Source organism: Bubalus bubalis, chromosome 13, assembly GCF_019923935.1.
Source record: "Bubalus bubalis isolate 160015118507 breed Murrah chromosome 13, NDDB_SH_1, whole genome shotgun sequence".
In the NCBI taxonomy this organism is placed as follows: Eukaryota; Metazoa; Chordata; class Mammalia; order Artiodactyla; family Bovidae; genus Bubalus; species Bubalus bubalis.
Genome location: NC_059169.1, coordinates 56729525 through 56751877, shown reverse-complemented (window position 1 = coordinate 56751877; position 22353 = coordinate 56729525). Strand labels below are relative to the sequence as shown.

General features: G+C 46.2%; 1 protein-coding gene across 7 annotated transcripts in view; it reads right to left on the bottom strand.

Moving 5' to 3' along the window:
* The window catches only part of WASF3 (WASP family member 3), a 75381-nt gene that overhangs the window by 36155 nt on the left and 16873 nt on the right, over positions 1 to 22353 (bottom strand). For 3 of the 7 annotated variants that reach the window (XM_025262854.3, XM_025262861.3, XM_025262862.3), the window contains exon 2: positions 4343 to 4435. The gene's annotated coding sequence lies outside the window, so the exon portion shown is untranslated. Of the gene's footprint in view, positions 1 to 4342; positions 4436 to 5085; positions 5108 to 10795; positions 10925 to 13166; positions 13188 to 13405; positions 13428 to 22353 lie in introns of those variants that run through there. The other 4 variants (XM_025262855.3, XM_025262859.3, XM_025262856.3 and 1 more) reach the window with 4 other exon arrangements.

Below are 22353 nucleotides of genomic sequence, written 5' to 3'. Positions count from 1 at the left end.
CAGAACTGAGGTCAACTGCATGCCTGGAGGCTGGTGTCGCCAAACTGCCTGCCATTGGAAAACCCACATGTCTGGTGTCAGACGAAGAAGCGCAGACACACACAAGAGTGCTTCCCTTTACAGTCACATTCTGGAAACACAAACCCATCTAAAGAGACACAGGGAAGATCGGAGGCTGCCTGGAGGTCGGGGAGCGACTGGGGAGGGTTGACCGAGGCCAGAGGAGCCGTCCGTGGTGACGGTATGTGAGCTCACGTCTGGTCTGTGCTGGTGGTTTCGTGGCCATGTGCACGGGTCAGAGTTCGTCAGACGGAACATCTCAAACACGCATCCCTTACTGTTGGTCAGTTACACCCAATAAAACTGCTTAAAACTGGATCCTGGATGAGAGATGCAGAGCAGAATACAAATTGGGAGATGCCTGGAAACGTATTCCCTATTTAGCTTCTGACATGATGGTCAGGTAGAAAGAATTACTGTCAGCCACAGACAAGAGACAAAAGACTACAACAGACCAAAAAAAACTACACACACAGAAAAAAGATAAATTTAGCAACTCATCGGGCGTGGCTCCAGAAGAGCAACACAAACGGCCATGGTTAATGGCTCGGTGAATCTGGTAGACAGAAACGCTAGCTCGGTTCCGAGGAAAAGTTTCCTCCTGCAGAGCTCCCTCCTCCTCAGGGGATGCGTTCCCCCCTCACCGGGCACAAGTCAGTACTGCAAAAAGGGTGAGCGCCGAGCAGAGGCAGCTGCTCTGCCGGGCCCTGCCTCCCTCCCGCACTGCAGCCGGACAAGCCAGACCACTGAGCCGAATCCGAGTTCTTCCACTAAACCCCAGTCCTCACCTACAACGTGGAAGCAACAACCCCTGCTGCTCACCTGCAAGGGCTGTGATGAGACTGCACACCAGCAAGGCCAGGAATGCCGAAAAGTGGACCCCAAACCCCCAGACACTCCTCCTGTGAAGGAATCGAGGCTTACTTGCCACACTAAAGAACTAGCCCCATCCCTCCCTCTCCTATTTAATTGGACAGGAAGGGGAGGACGGTTTATCAGCACCATGACCCGGCTGTGATCACACTGTGATGAGCAGGCCAGGCTCACGAGCTGCCTTCTGCCGTATTATTACTGCAGTATTCATTAGGATCCACAGTAAGCGTCTGTTACATGAACGCTCTTTTAAATAAAACTAAAATAGTAAACTTCTGATACGAAGTACAATAAACATGTGACCTACAGACACTTGACAAACACAAGATTAAGTTGAGTGGCCACTGCATTATTTTCCTAAGAACAACATGAAGAAGCTGAAACCATCGGGAGTGCTTTAAGACGTGTGAGGGAGATAGGGCTTTCCGAAAAACATGAATCTCCAAGAATTCTCAGGGACTCAGACTCTACTATGTGACCTATGACCTCAAGGTTTAATTCTCAGAAGGCTCTAGTTTTTGTTTCTGTTCACTCACTTGACCATAAATTGAGAGTCTTCCTGGAGATAAGTCAGCATCTCTTCTTCTTGTTAAGAAGATGCAGCTCTCCTTTTTCTCCACCCTACTCCTTTACAGCAACCAACTGAGAATGACGTTCGCCAAAGAAATTAACGAAAGTCCAAAATGCATTAAAAATAAATTTAAGGTCCTGGAGGAAATGAACTATAAGATACAAAAGCAGATCATTTGCCAATCGTGTAAAGAAAACACTATCGGCATAGCCTGAAACATCAACTTGTACCATATAAAATTACCATTTTTGTTGGTCAAAAATAGCCAAACGTTGGTGATTCATATGAATGACATAAAATAAGGTCAAAATAGCAGTAAATCTGTAGAACCTATCAACTGTTCCCCAGCACACGTGCTATGAATCTGTAGAGTCTCTGTATTTTTAGAAACCAAAAGCATCCTGATGGCAGTATTTTTGGCAACTAGAAGCTGTGCTCGTGAAAGAAAGTTAAGATAAACTGAACGGCTATTTTAGTTAACTACACTCAATTGTTTGCACCATGAAAGCAGGAAGAGATGTACTAGTGAAATATCTAAAATTTGCAACACTTGGTCTCAAAGAGCACACCCGGCATCTTGTTGGTTCCAACACAGTACGAAAGGTGGATTATGATCATCTCCAAAAGGATCATTCGGATTTCCAGGTGATGCAGAGTCCTGCCCCAAGGCCACAGAAGCTGAGCCCAGTACTAAGGTCATCTCCAGAACTGACTGGGCCCCTTGTAACTGTTGCCAAATAGCCCCCCTGATCCTTACCAGACAGTTTTCCTGACCTCAAATTAGGCAAAAATGCCCATCCCAGTACTCTCCCTATAGCACCCTAACCAATCACCTAATGCCACCCTTTCAGCAGAAATTTTCTTTGTCTTTAAGCTATACAAATTGGCTCAGTTCAGTCACTCAGTCGTGTCCGACTCTTTGCAATCCCATGGAATGTAGCATGCCAGGCTTCTCTGTCCATCACCAACTCCCGGAGCCTACTCAAACTCATGTCCATTGCATCGGTGATGCCAGCCAACCATCTCATCCTCTGTCATCCCCTTCTCCTCCCGCCTTCAATCTTTCCCAGCATCAGGGTCTTTTTACAATGAGTCATTTTTTTGCATCAGGTGGCTAAAGTATTTGAGTTTCAGCTTCAAAATCAGTCCTTATCCTTTAGGATGGACTGGTTGGATCTCCTTGCAGTCCAAGGGACTCTTAAGAGTTCACCAACACCACAGTTCAAAAGCATTCAATTAACACCCAAAAAGCACTGATTCTCCCTGGTCGGTCAGGAGGCCAGCCTACTGCACTCGCGGTGCCCACATGATCTCTGCTCTTTGTTCTCAATAAACTCACTCCTTTCTGAAATGATCTGTGCCTGGAACTTCTTTTCCAACCCACGTTCGGACAGGTCATTTTACAAAAAATCAACCAAAGAAACAAAATCATAAAGCTGATGATGGTAAACTGGTTACACATGATAAATGGGAACATGTTATCAATACATATATAAGCATTTTATATGTCATTGACACCCACTACAACTTTATAGGCTGGCAGATAAAGATAAACTTAACAGATTAAGAACTCAGGGCTCAAAAAGTAACTTATCCAGAGTGACATGACTAGTAAGTGCAAGAACTTCAACTCCAAACCAGCTGTGGCAGGTGCCAAAGTCTTAGTATGTTTCTGCAACTAACATCCTCCGTCAGCATCACCAAGTGAGGGTCCACGGTCTCCGAGGTGCTCTGAGGAAGGTTTTTCAATGTTTTCAGCAGTTTATCAAGATGGTGTGTGTGCGCTAAATTGCTTCAGTTGTGTCCCACTCTTTGCAACCCCATGGATTGTAGCCCGCCAGGCTCCTCTGTCCATGGGATTCTCCAGGCAAGAAAACTGGAGTGGGTTGCTGCACCCTCCTCCAGTGTATCCTATATTATTACACAAAACATGTCGGTATATTCTAAGACAGGACAGCAAGCATACAAAACAACTGTTAACTCCACCAAAGCTAAGTGACAGTTATAACAGAGTTAACAAATAATGCTGTTATACTCTCATAGAATTTGAGAGGACATCTAAGCATTGTTTCAGATAGCCTTTTTCTTTAAAAAGCAAAGGCTATTTAATGAAGTTGAAACCAATGCGTAACTTTTAAGTACTATACACAGCTTTCCAGTTACATTAACAGAAAGAAGAAAATGCCGAAATAAGACCTCCCAATAGATGATGCTGACTTTTACCTTTAAACTTAAAAGAAAATAGTAATTTAAACCCACAAGTGATATAAATGTATTGCCTTACTTTCGTGAGTTTCAGATCACAACCACAGAAACCAAAATGTAGTAGATAGTACGGGCTGGTATTCAACAGCGACTCCCAGCCCCTACCCTCCCTGCTGTATCAGAGGCTAGCGGGCAAACCCACATTTCTGAGGCCCCTGGCAAGGGGAACCCTGAATTTGCTTTCGACTCTTTCCCTATCCATATACCTTATATTTATTTTTCTTGTTTTGTTTCACTGACTAGGAAAATTCTGAAATAAATGCGCAAAATATACAGGGGAGAAAATGAGACCCAGTTTAATGAGTCAGAAACTGCATAGCCACATTTGTGGTTCACATAAAAATTAACCGGAAATGAATAGATCAAATTTCAGTTTTCCTCTTTCAAATTCTTACTGTTAACTAGGAACAAAAGCTTGATATATTGCCTGGCTGTTAATATTTATACATTAAACTATATTAATATTTAATATTTAGAAACACTAACATACTTTATCCTATTTCAAATTAACATTTTGAACTACAATGTTACAGAAATTAAATGGCTTTAATGATGAAATGCACACACTCTTACCGTGTAGCTGTTGACTTATGGGTTGCAGAAATGTCCCCTAGGTAGCATCACCACTGGCTCAGGTATCAGTAGTAACAGCAATCAAAATTAAAGCTAAAAAGGAAAAAATAAAATTTAATACCAGCAAGCAAAATGCATTCGAGTCTCCAAGAAAGTTTAAAATTCAAATTTCACATTTTGATTATTTCATCAAGGGAGCTCTAGTTCCAGAACTAGTTCTTTTTTAATTAGCAGGGAGCTAATAAGGAATGTGCATTCTGGTATGACTCCCACTCCTTTTCTTGGAATAAGCTCTGCAAGTAACTTCAAGGAGTTGAGTAAATAACAGCCAAAGGGAAGAAACACAAAAGCCCAGTAAATCACAGGTCTGTTCAGTGGAACTGCTCACACACACTGCAGGCTTGTGACCGCCCTCAATTAATGGAATACCAACCCTTTGCACAAGAACTCTTATTTCAAGTCCATAAAAATCTTGGTGATCACTTCAAAAATATTTCAATAGTACATATGGGGATAAAACAGTGACACAGACTCCATGTGGGCCGAACTGACCCTAGTGTTTCCAGGATGACTGAGAGTAACAGCAAGTCTGCAAAGTCACCTGAAGTTAAACACTGTTCACCAAATGCAGTACCAAAAACAGTATAGCTTCCCACCCAGAGTTACGGTTCACTGCGGAGAATACAGTTAAGAAAGGTATAGTGAACAAGCATTAATTCATCCAACAAAACTTTTCCAAGTACCTGTCGTAAGTTGGCCCCCCCTTTTCAACACTGCGGACACAAAAATCACTGAGAAGACACCTGCTCAACCCTGTGAGGGCGGCCGATGCTGGCAGATACAACACAGCACAGTAGATGCAGGAAAGGGCAGAGCGGCCCGGAAGTGGGTGGAGTGGAGCAAAAGCTTCCCGGGAGATCAGGGGCGGGTGGGGAGGGGTGAAGCTAGGAAAGGAGGCCCAGGAAAGGACAGGATGCAATGTCCTTAGGGAAGGCGAGCAGCCAGAAGTCTAGAAAGGCTGTGTTGTGAGCTGTATGTGGGCCGGCAGATAATGCACACCCAGAGTTAGGATCATCACCACCCTTTTGAAAGTGTGAAAAAAAAAATAGATCGTTCAATGACACTCTGATCCACACATGTCCTCCTAGTTTGCTTACTTAAAATTAACAGCAGCACATGACTTTCTTCCCCTTTCTCAGGAGCAGCTGTACGGCGGATGCTTGATTATGCAAAATTAAAAATGACTTTTCCCTAAGTCATTTGCATAAGTGATCATCCTATTTTCAAAGACAGAGAAGTATCTCTGGGTTTTAGATGATCCGGGCCAAACTTCCCCTGAACGAGATCACCTCCCAGCATGTATGTTTCACTTTGGATAAGGTTATTACATGTATCTGCTAGCCGTGCATAAGGGCAAGGCCAGTGTCCACATACATGTGTCCTGGGTGATGCTTTGTATTTACAGCCCTCAGTTACCTCTTCCTTCGGGAAACACAAGTGTGGATTTCCCCATTCATGTGAAAGGCTATGCAACTAATATTCTGTTATTAGTTATCTAGTGGTAAATGTCTCACTGAAGACTAAGCAGAATGCTAACATGTCACTCACATTTAACTCAACCTTCGTAAGGCAGGACAGAATCATGCTCCGTGCCGTTTCAATAAACAAAGAACGCTACCCACCATCCAACCAGCAGCCACGGCAGCTGCCCTGACAAGTCAGCCCTGAGGGGATTCAGAATGGAGAAAAACAGGATACTGGCCCTAAGCAGTTAAGACAGAGGATGAAGGACTACATTCCATTAGCCCAGATCCCCGCATCTTCCCCCACACACAAAAGCATTAAAATCATTATCTTGAGACGTCTGTCTTTTATGATTGCTACTGACCTTCTGATGTTCAACTACATGTTTGTTCATTTGGAGCAGTTCCTCAGAGAAACTGCGAGGCTATCTCCCAGGCTCTAGTCCTCAGTAGGGCACACCACCCCCACCACTAAATGAAATGTAACTCCCAACTTCCAGGCTACGTGGTTTTCTTTGGTTGACACAGGTAAACACCCTCATTAAAAAAAAGAGGAAACTGGGGATCGGAAGGTGTCTTGTCCAGACGACACGGCTTTGGAGAGGCAGAGTCTGGACAGGCGGTCTGGCCACCACCATTGCTCTCAGTTACCACATCACACAACGTGCATCAAAGGACCTCCTCAGGATGTGCACACATGCACTCTTCTTTCCTACTTAGTGGCCAACACTTCTAAGCTAAGTCAGGAGCTGTGAAGGGCTTGAAGAATTAACTCGGCTCTGTGAATGTGCTGCCTCACTTTACAAGGGAATGTGAATCTTTAACTCCTTGGAAGTTACAGGTGAAAACTGTGAAGTGTGAAATGTAGCGCCTCTATGGAGAGATGTCACACTAGCTCAGGGAAACACGGTTATATGCCCCACCATCAACGCGGTAGCTCAAAGGTCTATGTCCCTCGGTGAAGCCCTGGCCATGGTGCTGAACACGCCGCCCTGTAGCTACTCCTGGGAGCACAGCACCCTTCACCTCCTGCCAACAGGCGTGGGTCTGTGATGGTTCCCACCACGAATGCCTCTTTTCTTCTGGTTTCCATGCATCCAAATTTGCTCCAGCCTTCACAGTGCAACCTAGAGTAGCCTCCTTCACCCACCCGTTCCTCCCTCTGTCTGCTCAATAAACACTTAGCTGCTGGGGTGATGTGTCAGGCTTCATGTGTGTGTCCCCACCCTGTCAAGTCAAAGCCCATACTGCACCCACAAGAACCCCTTGGTACCCCAGAAGAAAAGTCCTATCGACGAGGAATCAGCATTCAATGTGACGACGGTATGTGTGTGACATCGAGAGCACGGGGGAGGAGTGACAGCCATGGGGGATGGGGGAGGAATTCACAACCTTGGTAACACCGCAGCCTTAATTCAGATGACAGACAACCAAGACCTACAATGAGACAGGGGAGAAGTTTTTAATGGGAATGAACTTGAGAGGCGTGGGCGCTGGGTGATGGAGCAGATGGGCACTGGGGTGTCTCAGGGGTAGGGGTGGGCCTGGGGCAGAGGCAGCACTGCCTGGCTCAGCTCCTCCATACACACCCCCGCCCCACATCAATGGACGCACTCCACAGATGGACACTGGTCCATGTACAGCCTGAGCCACAGACAGCACTTGAGTGATTGCTTGACCTTGACAAGTGTTACAGAGGAGCTGAGTTTTCCATTTTATTTCTTAATTAGCATTAAACAGCAATACATGGGGCTTTCCAGGTGGTGCTAGTGATAAAGAATCCGCCTGCCAATGCAGGAGACATAAGAGATGAGGGTTCAATCCCTGGGTCGGGAAGATCCCCTTCAGGAGAGCATGGCAACCCACTCCAGTATTCTTGCCTGGAGAATCCCATGGACAGAGGGGGTATAGTCCATGGGGTTGCAAAGAGTCAGACACAACTGAAGTGACTTAGCATTAGCATTATTTCGAAACTACAGCAAGTCATAATGTAAATCAAGGATAATCAACGGAGCCAGGGTAAATATCTGTCTAGAAAGATATGTCTTTTTCTAAAAAAAGGAGGCAGGGAAGAAAGAGGAGAGTGGCTTGATCCTGAGTTCAGGCCATTTCAGATACATTACAGGCCACTCATCTTCTAAGCGGTTCAGGTGAACTTGGTCTACACTGTTCTGTGAAAGACATGATTGAATTTACTTACGAAATAACGCATTTTGTTCTAAACAGCACTTTAAAAGGTCAATGATAATAAAGCTGTCCCTGGGATTTTGCCCTTTCCTCTTAGTTCCTACAACATCCAAAGTCAACATGAAAGAAGGAACTCTGTGATGTGAAAACATCTAACCTGAGAACAGGTTGTGTCTAAATAACTCACTGGTAATCTGCCAATAATTAACCTAATCTGATTGTAACAGGATTTGTTTACTATTTCGGTCCCTGCCATCCCGCCTAAGCTTCTGAATTCCAGTTTTCTGGAAATGGGGAGCTGAGTACATATGACATGCACACGTGGTCCAGGACAGTGGTTTCTGCACTGCATTCCAGGGCCACCTTCCTCCTCAGACTCCAGTCTAAGTTCCTCTCCATCCAGGAGATCACAGCATCAACCATCTTCACGCTGCACACAGCAAGCTCTACTTACAAGATGGTGAGCACCCCGGAACATGCAGACTCTATCATCTTCAGAGAAATGTCTCATCAGCATGTCTAACAGGAATGGTTTTAGCTAGAAGCGTGTGTCTAACAATATGATAAAACAGCAACCTCTGTGTTGCTCGGCCTGGCCTCTCAGGTTGGTTATCTGAGCTTCAGCTCCCGTGGCTGGAGTCATTTTACACCTCTCAGGTCAGGGCCGCTAGGGACACACTTAGCCAGCCCCACAGCCCAGCTCAACACGTAGGGAGCTCCTGTGTAGAAGTGCCGAGGGGTACACATGGTCCTGGTGCCCTGTGTGTGTGTGACACGGTCCTCATGCCCTGAGAGCTTCCCCTGGGGAGGAACAGGGTGTGTGTGTGTGTGTGTGAGAGAGAGAGAGAGACACACACACACACGGTCCTGGTGCCCTGAGAGCTTCCCCTGGGGAGAAACAGGGTGTGTGTGTGTGTGTGTGTGTGTGTGTGTGAGAGAGAGAGAGAGAGAGAGAGAGAGAGAGAGAGAGAGTGAGTGAGTCCTGGTGCCCTGAGAGCTTCCCCTGGGGAGGAACAGGGGTGTGTGTGTGTGTGTGTGTGTGTGTGTGTATGTGTACATGTAAGACATGGTCCTGGTGCTCTGAGAGCTTCCCCTCAGGAGGAATGGGGTGTGTGTGTGTGTGTGTGTGTGTGTACACATAAAACAAGCAGCAGGAGAGGCACTGCTGTATAAAACACAAAAATAATATCGGCTGACATTCAGAGCCCACTCCCAACTAGGCACACTCATTTAACAATTAACAAAACCACATTAATTATCTTATGAGGATGCAGATGAAGAAAAATTCTCCCAGTTTTAAGTATTTGTTCATTTAAAAAGTATGTATCACAGATTTATATGCTAGGATCATAAAAACAATAGTTTCACCCCCTTCATTTCATGATCAATGCTGCTGCTGCTGCTGCTAAGTCACTTCAGTTGTGTCCGACTCTGTGTGACCCCAGAGACGGCAGCCCACCAGGCTCCCCCGTCCCTGGGATTCTCCAGGCAAGAACACTGGAGTGGGTTGCCATTTCCTTCTCCAATGCATGAAAGTGAAAAGTGAAAGTGAAGTCGCTTAGTCGTATCCGACTCTTAGAGACCCCATGGACTGCAGCCCACCAGGCTCCTCCATCCATGGGATTTGCCAGGCAAGACTACATGATCAATAACTACCCAGTATAACAGGAAGACAAAATGATCAATTCTTGATACAATGCGGCTGGCTGTGCAGAGAGCCACGGCTGGCCCATACCTCTGGGCTAACAATCCCCAGCCAGAGACTCAAATAACCCAGATGGAGATCTGGGCCACATCAACGCCTCAGAATCCATTCAATCACTGAGCGTCTTCCTACGACATATAAGAAACACAGTCACGAATCAGGCGGAAACGAGGCCTGAAAGCTCTACGTGTCCAGAGCGACCCACACAGTGTCCTGGGAGGAGAGGACCAGCTGCCACAAACAAGACAAGACTTAGATGTGTGTGCGGAATAAAGTGACACCACAAGACTGATTCCTGTCCTCAGAGGTACAGGGATGATGCCAGGTCAATATAGACAAGTGCTCCGCCACCACCTAAATATGAAGGCATCATGAGGGGGTCAGAAAGTTCCCAGGTCCAGAGCCTGCTCATAAAACAAAGCATCTGTCCTCTCTGCCGAGGTCTGGGTAGCTACAGAAAATGCAGTGGCCAGAGTGGGAAGGGCCAGAGAGCCATCCACTGCTCAGTGCAGGCTCCCCTCTGGGTCACCCCACCCCTGGGTGCTTCTCCTGAACACTGCACAGGCAGAGGACACTGTAACCTCTCATTGTGAACACCTGTATTCGGTTCAAGCCTGCATCTTTATCACTTCAAACCCGTGCTCTCTGTCTGCCCTTGGAAACCAAAGAATCCACCTCAGCCACCCCTCACCTCTGCAAGTTTCCAAGGATCTGAAGGCAGGGGAGGGCTCCCAGCCCCTCTGGCCTTCCCCAGGTGCTCCAGTTTGCCCTTCACAGATGAACGTGTGTCAGAGGCACTGGGGGCCGCAGTGCACCCTCCCATTAATGAGGCCAGCCTGCCTGCTCCGTTGGCTTTTCCTTGGGGTCCCCACACGATGATCACCACACCACACCACCCCACCCCACAGGGTGGCATAGCGAATTCCTGGGCAGGCTCCACAGGTTTCCCTACCTGCCCCTCCTCCCCACCTGCATCTCCCACACCTGCCCTCCCACCTGTACACCCTCGGCCCCCCTCTGACATGAGTGATCACTTACATTGCTAGCTGCAGGTGGAGCCCACCCCCTCCTCTGTGCCCACCAAACCAGCTGGGCAATGCAAGATGGCATGGTGTGGTGGGCTCTGGAGCCAGAATCCAGCTCAGACTGGGCTCCCACTTACACCCTCTAGGGCAGGTTATTTAAGCTTAAATTCCCTGGAATACAAAAATGAGACCAAGAATCAAAGGAATGATCCCTGGGACAAGCTGGCCTCCCACATGGTAACATCGGCCCGAGAGCCTCCATCGCTGACCCGGCACTGGCCCTGCCTGGTCCCTGGGCACTGTGACTGCCCCCCGGGGCTGCGGGAGGATCACCTCATCCTTATACCCCCAGGGTTTTACACAGAAAGGAGCTCAGAGACCTCCTGAACCATCCTGGGTCCAGAACAAAACAAACAGTGAACCAGTAAATGAGCACACAAGAGTCTAAAACCACGATGATCGAAGAAGCCCGGATTTAGGTCTGGTCTTACGTCTGCCTGGTTATTCATTACCACAGCACAAGATACCCGAGCTGCTACTGCGAGACCAAAGAACTCAGGCTGAAAAAGTTTGGAAATTCACAGTAAACAATGAGTTTTCAAAGGAAAAGTGGATTTTCTAATTATTTGTTGCTTCTGCCAACTATGACTGTTAAGCATTTATAAATATATATATAATGTTTTTAGGGCTTCCCAGGTGGCGCTAGTGGTAAAGAATCTGCCTGCCAATGCAGGAGCCGTAAAAGACACGGGTCTGATCCCTGGGTCGGGCAGATCCCCTGGAGGAGGGCACGGCAACCCACTCGAGTATTGGAGAATCCAATGGACAGAGGAGCCTGCAAGCTACAGTCCATAGGGTTGCACAGAGTCAGACACGACTGAAGCGACTTAGCACATACACATATAACCTTTTTAACACTCACGGCAGAGAGGTCTGGCTGTGGGCAGCCACCTAAGTCCTAAAACTGCACTCTTCACTCCCAAAGATCTTTTAATTCCTGGTACCTGGCTCAATGCTTGGCACACAAGCAATGATCAAAAGGCATTTGTCAAATAAGTGAACTTTCCCAAATGCCTTGGTTAAAAAAAAAAAAAAATCATACTGCATCTTCATGACCTACTTCAGCCAGGTGCCTCGTGCCCTGGTGTCAGTCCTGCGGTCACCACCCCAAGGGCTGGGCTCCGCCCAGGGGAGCGGCAGGAGAATCTGGGTCAACAGAACCCCCGATTCAATGCAGCCCAACAGTTAATGAGCTCTTGCAGAAGGGGCATAAAAGACAAAGTAATAATAACTTGCACAGGATAAAATAAGGCTCCCAGCTCGAGCAGAGATTGCTGACTGGGAGCAAGTTTTCAGAGAGCTGTTTAGCAACGTTATGGAACAATCCACAACCATTAGATACAAATGTGGACCGGGACCAACTGGCAGCTGTGCGCCCCGTGCTTTCACAATATTCACAGGCAGCCGGAGAATGGAAAAAACAACCAAGCCGCAGGACCGAGGCAGGACACAGAGGGGCGGGCCTGACCATCGCGGAGGGCCCGAGGACAGGCAAACAGGGGGACGCCCGGGACCCCTGAGCGCTTCTTCCAGAACCCTGCAGATGACACAGTTTCCACAAGCTTACCCATTAAAGACATCCCAAGCACTTTTTTTTAAACGTCCCTTCTTAAAAAGGGGACACTGTGTCCTTGGCTGAGGTCCTGGCTCTCTCTTGTTTGTGACCCCTCGGGGATGACAGAACAACAGTTCTGGGCAGACCCTGAGGACAGCAGTCTGAACCCTGAGACAGAGTCAACTCAAGTAAAAAGATTTTCTTGCCTACACAATGTTATATTTTTCTCTGCTTTAATTACTGAATCCTGTAACTGGGATTCATCACTGATTCAAACAGATGCTAAAAATAGTCTGTTCTAGAATGTGCAATGAGAAGCATCGTGTGATTTTGCTACTAAATGGACTCTGTTTTTTTCACAGCTCAGTAACTTACTCTTCAGATATATTTCCTCTTTTTATTAACCAAAAATGTAAAACCCTCCAGATTCACATTAAACATTAATTTTCAGTACTAATTATGTATTTATAAGTTTGTAAGATCTCAGACATACACTAACCTTACTCAAAAGCAGTCTCTGACTCCTTCCCTCAGTGTCTAATCATGACCTTCATCAAACACCTCTGATTGCAAGAATACAACCTCATTTACATATGATGAATGAATTAAAACAGAGCTGTGATCCAACAGGCTCCTGCTGCAAAAAATTAATAACACCTTACATCTAAATCCATGGTGCCATTTACAAAGGGCTCTCACATAAATCGTCCCGTTCAATCTCTACAACGAGCATGATGCCAACAAGCAAGGCAGAAATTACCTAGCTTACCCGTGAGGAAATGGGCTCCAGGGGTGCACAGCATGGAAAGGTGGGAGGGGGAAGGGCCCTCCCTACATCCTCCTCACTGAAGTCCCACCTAGTATAACATTTCCTAAGCACCCCCAGGCCAGCCCGCTCACCTTCTCCTCCGGCTTCAACAGAACTCAGGATAAGCACCCAGGTAAACACCCAATGCCTCTTCTTCCCACTGAGGTTTCCCTCTGAATGCAGAGGCTCTGTCTTCTCACCTCAATGAGAAGCTCTGGAGTGTAAAAACAGAAGCTTACATTTCATGCTGTCTAGAATAACACCATGCACACCACAGAGGACACTGGACCAGTGTTACGACATCTCCTATAAAGAAACCGTCATGGAGACCAAGGTCCGACTTCACATCCCAACCCTGGCGTGACTCTTGGCTTTGGCCTCGCCTTCCTCACTGCAGCTATGTTAGAAAGTCCATCCAAGGCCATCATTAGTAAATATAAAGGAGGTTTCCTTCGCAATGATTCAAGTTGCTTTCACCCTTATAAATGGTCCCTGGCTTCTGACTGTGTGGTGGTTCTTGAGAACCTGGGAACCTGACCCACTGGGTGTCTCCATGGTGTCTATTTCCTTGCTATGACCCGCCTTGATTCCCATACGCCCCTGGCTTCTGTCCATTCCTTTAACTTCCAGCCCCACCTGGTTCTCTCAACCCTGACTTTCTCCCAACCCTGACCCTCACACGGACCAGTCGGCCCCTACAGGGACCCACAGAGTTTCTACAACTGCCAGAAAGCGTGGGTACTTCTTCACTTATACCTTGAGTCCTGCAGATCCAAGCTCCTTCAGGAGGACAGATGTAACTCAGATATGAGGGCAGTCACTCTGGCTTCCCCACAACAATATCCTTCCTCTTCAAACTCGGACTGAACAATATTACAGCCTCCCAAAGTACCACACAGTCAGCAATCAGCATACTGCCAGACACCAAACAGGCCATAACTAAATCAGGACTACTGTTTAGTTTCATTCAATATGCTGAATCTTAAATTTGGATGAAAAATATCACATAAATGCACAAAAATACTTAAGAAATCTGCACCTTATCAGATGGAAATAGTGGATATAAATGCACAGCAGAGGGCTGGGTTTTTCCCATCACCATGACAATTTTTATGTATTCCAGAATGAAAATCTATTTCAAAGCTTTCTGTCTACCACTAAACCTGACATAAAGATTTCACGAGCAATTCAACAAGTAACGTCAGTTCTTTTTCTCCCTAGGGACAGAGTATGGTCACAGCCGCTGTAACAAAGGGGTCCATAAACGCCGCCCCCCTCTCCCAAAGGGGACCTGTTCATGCAAACAAGACAGATACACGCAGCTATCACAGTTTACGATGAGTCCGCATGCAAGTCTCCCGAGCCCCCGGTCACACCCTGCAGTAGCCACGTCTGAAACACACTGAGGAGGAAAAACACAGCCCATGGGAGGAGACAGAAATAGTGGGGAATGATAACCACCCAGAAAGACAGGTGAAATTTCAGTTGCCTGGAAAGTAGCTCATCGCTAAAGAGGAAATGGGAAAGAACTGAGAGTGGCTCCCACACCCCCAACCTTCACTTGTCTCCACAGGGAACAGGGCAGGAGGAGCAGGTCGTGATGGAAAGGGAACACTTACCAGCCTGGAGGAGGAGACAGCACAGGGAGACCCCCAGAGCCCCAGTGAACAGAGCTGAGCCCAGAGTAAGACTGTCAGGGTCCGAAAGCACAGCCGTAACTGGGCGGGCGGAACAGAGACCTGGCAGGTGGGAGGCCAAGAGGATGAACACGGATGAGAAGAGACAGCTTCTGAGAGCAAGCGCCAGAAGAAAGGCGCTCCCCCAAAATGCCACTGGGGGTAGAAACTGTTATACTTCTGTTGTCAGTGTATGTTAAGAGCCTTAAATTATTTAAATGATTTCAACTAGCAATTCTTTATATATACGGAAGTGAAAGTGTAAGTCGCTCAGCCATGTCCGACTCTTTGTGACCCCATGGACTGTATAGCCCACCAGGCTCCTCTGTCCATGAGATTCTCCAGGGAAGAATACTGGAGTGGGCTGCCATGCCCTCCTCCAGGGGATCTTCCCGACTCAGGGAACGAACCCAGGTCTCCTGCAGTGGAGGCGGATTCTTTACCATCTGAGTTACAATGTGTCGCTATATATATGCTGCAGCTGCTGCTAAGTCACTTCAGTCGTGTCCGACTCTGTGTGACCCCATAGACGGAAGCCCACCAGGCTCCCCCGTCCCTGGGATTCTCCAGGCAAGAACACTGGAGTGGATTGCCATTTCCTTCTCCAATGCATGAAAGTGAAAAGTGAAAGTGAAGTCGCTCAGTCATATCCAACTCTTAGCGACGCCATGAACTGCAGCCCACCAGGCTTCTCTGTCCATGGGATTTTCCAGGCAAGAGTACTGGAGTGGGGTGCCATTGCCTTCTCCACACTATATATATAACTATATTCTAAAGGAGTAAACACAAATGTGGGCAAAGATTCGTGTGGGCAAAGATTCGTACATTAAGATGCTCCCCTTAGTGTTATTTAAAATAATAAAACACAGAAGAAATAGGACAAACAATTTAAAGCAAATTATGTAAGATTTGTAAAATAAATTATTAGGCAACCACCTATGTTGCATTTTAGAAGACTTCCAAATTACATAGTCAAAGTCTTATGACACAAGATTACATGGAAAGCATACAAAATAGTATCTACAGTATTAACTTATGAAAAAATTATTTGTTGGGTATCTACTATGTACTAGTGCCTAGATCCTAGGGACCTAGTAAAAAATGCAGTAAAAGATATAATACCTTGTTTTTGTGGAGCATGGATTCTACTGCTAAGCATCCCAGGAAGGGTAAATAAATAAATCTGCAAGAGAATCTCATGTGAAATAAATGCTAATGAGGCAAACGTTAACAGATGATATAAGAGTAGCAGCTATAAAAAAAAAAATCTGAAGTTGACTTAAAATGTAAAGCAAAAGCCAAAATGTAAAATAAAAACCAAGAGCGAATTTCAGGTGACTTAATTTCAGGTCTAGAAAAATAAAGGTGGCATTAAGACAACTGAAAAAGCGTCTGGGTCCTTTATGGTTTACCCTTCAGTATCCCCAGCAGGTGAACTTACAGGCTCTGACCTCTCTCAGCCTCAAACATAAAACTCAGGAAGTGCAGGAAGACAACCTGCCCACAGAGGCCTGGGCTCTGCCTGTGGCTCCCAACAGCCTGCTCCCCACCCAGAAGGTAGAGCAATTCTGTCAGCAGGGGAGCTGGATCTCGGTCTTTCCCGATCGGAAACTCTCTAAGGGCTGGTCACCTCACCCAGGTAAAAGCCACAAGCCTTACGACGACCTGAGAGAGGAGCCTGGCCTGTGTCCTCCCCTCCCTTCACCACGCTGCCCTCGTCTCTCCCGTCTGACTCTGGCCACCTCCCTGTCCTTCAGGGACTCCTCTTCCCCCAGGCCATCTGCCCCCTTCCGATGTGCACCTGTGTGTAACTGACTAAGTTTCCTCCTCCACTGCCCGCTTCTCCCATTAGTGTCAGCTCAGCAGGGGTGGGGCAAAGATTTTTTCACTGTCTGGTTCACTGATGAATCCCCAGTGCCCAGACAGCACACAACACATAACACGGGAGTCAATGGCCAGCCTGCTTTAAGTCCGTGTGGCGTTTCATCCCTACTTTTTATACAGAAGAAACTAGAGAATTATGAGACTATCGGATTTTAGATGTATTTATTTGGAACTTTTCCTCAGTGATCTCATCTAGATCTGCCTTGTACTTAGGTCTCAGCCAGATTACTTTCTACAAGTAGATTTTCAGGGGATATTTATGGTTTAACATCTACATTTAAAAATGATGAGATCTGTAGGAAGAAAGACATTTGATAAGAATCACCAACTTGTCAACTTATGCCTCCTTTTGGTTTTCCCCTCAAATAAAAAAGGTCAAAAATTTTCTAAAAAATGACTGAAGTGAAAGTAAACGTCATGTTACATCTTTTTACAGAGAGTGAGAGATGGCAATCTTACAATTCAAAACAGTAGTCAGAAGATGCACCCTTTTTCTTCTGAGTCTGATTAAATGGGGAAGAGAGATCTTCTCAGCAGAGGATCACAGATAAGAAAAGAGCAGGGTAGAAACCCAAGCGTTCCAGCCTCCAGCCAAGAACATCCGGACGGTGTCTTGCTGGCGAGGACGGACAAAGCATATTAATGAGAAATCCTGTTGTTAACGCTATTCAGATGTGGGCTCAGCACCAGCTTCCCCAAACGGAATGGGTTTCATTCACAGGGGAGGGAAAGTTACACACACGAGAACAAAGGCGTGTTTACATTCCCCATTCACTGCTGTAACCTGAGCTTATGAGGCCACCTTCACCCGCACTGGCGGAAATCCAGGAAGAGGTGGTGGTGGTCAGTCAAGGAACCAATTTGGGGACAGGACGCTGCCCTGCTCCAGCTCAGTGTGAGAGGCATGACAAGGGTGTTCACCAAGGCTAAAGTCTAAAGAATCATCTAGCCAAGCAGTGCGAGTCTAACCGCGTCCAAGATCATGCAGAGCACGAGGTCTAACACTGAGAGGAAGACGGTGCACTCCACCCCAGCCTTTCCCAACAAGACTGTTTTTAATATAACTGCAAAAGAAGTGCACATACACGTCTGCCCAGCTCTGTGGTGCTTTGGAGAAATAACCAAAGGGGAGATTTAAATACCAGATATATGCAAAATCATTCCCAAAGGATTTTTACTCTCGGCATTCAACCAATGTTGAATCAGCAAGACGCCTCCTACACAGGCATCTATGGACACCACCACACCAGGTCAATGTCTCTAACTTTCATGGAAGTTTGTCACTTGCGACACAGGTAACTGGCCATTCCATACAGTCCCTGCTGCCTGCTGTGTGGTCATGGCTACAGTCCTACTGATCACGATTGACCTGTTGGTCCCGGCGGTTCCCACCAGGCGCGCTCACTTCCTTCTGTGCTCTGCTGGCACCTGCCCGCTCCCTCTGCCCAAGCCAGTCCCGAGATGAACCACTCCTAGTGCTGTATCTGATGCCTGAAAGAACAAGCTGAAACTCTTTCCAAACGAATCCTCTCACAAAACAGAAGACTCCCTGCAGCCTGGGGATTCGTCTGAACAAAAACAGGGAACTAAGGGAACTAAGTCACGCTCCATCCAGTGATTAACAGAAGAGCAGGTGTGAAGGGGACTTGCCTGTGGCTCAGACAATAAAGAATCGGCCTGCAATGCAGGAGACCCGGGTTCAATCCCTGGGTCAGGAAGACCCTCTGGAGAAGGGAATGATAATCCACTCCAGTATTCTTGCCTGGAGAATTCCATGGACAGAGGAACCATGTCCATGGGGCTACAGTCCATGGGGTTGCAAAGAGTCGGACAAGATGAGCAACTAACACTGGGCATGAAGAAGTGCCTAACCTCACGTGACATCCATAACTGCAGAGAAGAGCCGCTATGCCATATGCTATTTTCATTTATATTAGCAAAGGTTAAGACACAAAAATCTACATGCTGGCCAGGGTGGGGGAACAGACACCCTGACACTTTACTGGCATACATATAAGCTATAAAGGAAGCTTTTTCAGATGGCAAAGGGTGCCCAAGATCAAATTAGAATCTAAGGAAAAAATATGTATTTCCCGGGTTTCCCTGGTGGTTCGGTGATTAAGAATCTGCTTTGCGATGCAGGGAACCTGTTCGACCCCTTGTCCGGGAAGATCCCACGTGCCCTGGGGCCACTAAGCCCATGTACCACAACTCCTGAGCCAGGGCCGCAACTACGGCAGCCCACAACTACTGAAACTCCCACACATAGAACCCAAACCAAGCTCCAAACCAAGAGAAGCCTCCGCAAGGAAAGCCGGCGCACCCCAACAAGAGTAGCGCCACTCACTCCAACTAGAGAAAGCCTTCATACAACAATGAAGACTGAGCACAGCCAAATATGAATAAACAAACAATTATTTAAAAATTATTTCCCAAAAGGCAATCTGTGATGGACAAAAGACACAGAAGTCAGTTTGGATAGAAACACGCAGGGTTAATTTGACACCACACACACACACACACACACACTCCCCAGCCGCAGTGTGACCAGGACGGACATGACCCACAGTGGGCTGGTTGGCTTCCCTCCCAGGACCTGGGATCTGAGACTCTGATTCTGGCTGACCCCCGTCATGTGTGCTCCAATGAAGGAAACTCACATCAAGGGCTTTGCCGACTGAAGTCCCACGTTCCTGGCATTTCCTCTTCCTACTTAGCACACAAACAGCATCTGGATCCAGTCAAGTGACTCCCAGTTTGAATTTTCCAAATGTAGGATTGTTGCTGCTGTTTTTTAGTTGCCCTGCCTTGCCTGACTCTTTGCAACCTCATGGACTGTAGCCTGCCAGGCTCCTCTGTCCATGGGATTCTCCAGGCAAGAATCCTAGAGTGGGCTGCCATTTCTTTCTCCAGGGGATTTTCCTGACCCAGGGACTGATCCCTCAGTCTCTGCAATGGCAGGCGGATTCTTTATCACTGAGCCCCCAGGGAAGCCATACTAAGATTATTTTCTTATGTTCTTGTTTTTGGTAAACCCCCTTCTTTAACCTTTCTAATTTCATGGTGGTGATTTAACAAGTTTATCTGATGACTATATTGACCCCTATGATTCCCGTTTCTTAGAGAGACTTGTGTCTGCTGTAACTAGATTCAACTCATCCCAAACCTCATCCTCCACTTCAGAATACCATTCTGATAGAATTATAGGATTTTTCGTGGCTCTTTTTTTTAGGTTTTTTTCTTTAAGTCCCATAACAATTTTAAAATCAATGAATCCCGAAAGTAATTTTCAAAAGGGGGCAAAAAAAAGAAATTGTCGTCTCCTCACTTTTAAAACTCACTTTAATGGTAACTGCTATTCACCGATAGATGAAGGCCAATCTTCTCCCATCATTTGTTCCATTATTTTCCAATCTGTTACAGACTCCTACAGAGTATAGATGTGATGTGCCCTTCAAAATGTAAACTCTGGCTCATCTGAGAATTAACATAGCCTTGATTGTCTCCTCCCATAATCATTCCATCCAAGGCTTTCTCCGGCCCTAACAACGAACGCTCAGAGAGGGAAGAAGACATATATATACTTATTTCAATCATAATAGTCAACTATGACAACACAAAGAATGCAAGCTTTCAAAGCACTTAATTCTGCTGAAGATGCAGTCGCGTTACATGCTTCGAAAATAACGCACTCCCCCATCCTGTTTTTAGAGAACTTTGAAAATCTAGACAATATGCTTCCTTTCAAAACACCAACTGCTTACAGAGGAAAAGAAAGAAACAGACAAATGATCTTGCCAAGAACCACTTCTGCAGTTTCTCTTGCTGGAGTAGCCCTTTCAGCGACGACAATGATGTAAATTCAATCCTTGATGGGGTTGATGATATACCACCTCTCGTATATCTAGAACTGAATTTTAGAACAAAAAAGAGCTTACAGGACTCCAATTCAGTTGTTTCCAACTTTTGCAAGGACGAGCACCCCACTTTGATGCTAAAAAATGTTAAGGCTTCTTACAATAGTTGTGTCTAGTGATTGAGAAAGTTAAAAAAAAAAAAGTGAGCACACAGCAATTCTTCAAAAGCACCTGCAAACAGTTGTAAAATAGTAAAACGTGAATCTGATTTTTTTTAATTACAAAGCCACTTAATGTCAGAACTAGATTTAAAATCAAGTCTCTAGGCTAACAATACAGATGGGGCCCTAAGAATCCAGAGTGTCACTCATCACAGAGGAAGGTTTTCGGTAAGCATGCCCTACAATCCTCTTAGGAACAAGACAAGCCGATTTTAAAGTTCTTACGGGAATACAACAGAGATGTGAAATTCTGAAAAAGAAGACCAAAGAGCTGATAGCATCCCCATCAGACACAAAGACACTACAGCTACAGTAATTAATCGTGTGCTGCTGACTTCTGAGTAAACACACCTATGACGGAGCAGATTAGAAAACGCAGAAAATGACAAATACATACACATCTAGGAACTCAGTCTAAAATGGGTGAGGCATTTCAAACCACTGGAGTCAAGATTATTATTAAATGCTACTGTATCAACCCATTAGGGGGTTAAAAATCCACTGAGTCTGAAGCCATCCTTTATAGCAAAAGAAATGTCAAATAAAGCCAACAAAGGACTGAAAGAAACAGAAGATTTTTTTTAATATGTATCTTGCAGTGGAGAAGGTCTTTCAAAAAAATGATTGAACAAAAAGCCAAATGTTAAATTACTTGAAAAAAATCAAATATTACGTCATTACTGAAAATCCTATGCATGCACTGTCAGTCATGTCCAACTCTTTGCTACCCCACGGACTGCAGCCCACCAGGTTCCTCTATCCGTGGGATTCTCCAGGGAAGAATACTGGAGAGGGCTGCTGTTTCCTTCTCCAGGGGATCTTCCTGACCCAGGGTCAAACCCCAGGTCTCCTGCATCTCCTTCGCTAGCAGGCAGATTTTTTACCACTGAGCCACAATCATTTGAAACATGATTGAACAACAGAAGCCAAATGTTAAACTACTTGGAGAAATCAAATATTACTTCATTATTAAAAATTCTATAAACAAAGCCAGAATTATGCACTAGACGAGGCCTCCTTCAGAACACGATTCCAACCAGCGAACACACCCAGGTTCTCTGCCACTGGTGCACAGCACTCCTGTCTGCTATACAACCCCAGATCACTCAGAAGATAGACAGCCTTAAAACAAAACCAAAAAAACACAAACCCTAAATCTCACACAAGCCATGGGAACAACATCAAAACTTTCTCTCTTGCCTGGGCCTGGGAAGTGAGGTTTCTAGAGCACCGTCCCCAGCTACAACCTCTACTCGCACTGGAAACCATCAGCCACACAGTAAATCTTTCATTAGGCATCTGGGGCCACCGTTGGACTTAACAAAACATACACATGGCAAAGCAACAAGCGTTGTTGTTGTTTTTTTCCCCAGAATAAGCCTGCTCTGGGGTGTACGGTCGGACGGTCCGCATGCAGACTCGGCAGTGAACACTTCCTGATTTATGATGTCCACAGACGCGACTCGGTACCTGCTGTAAGCTGTGACACCAAGCTCGAAGATGGAGAAGA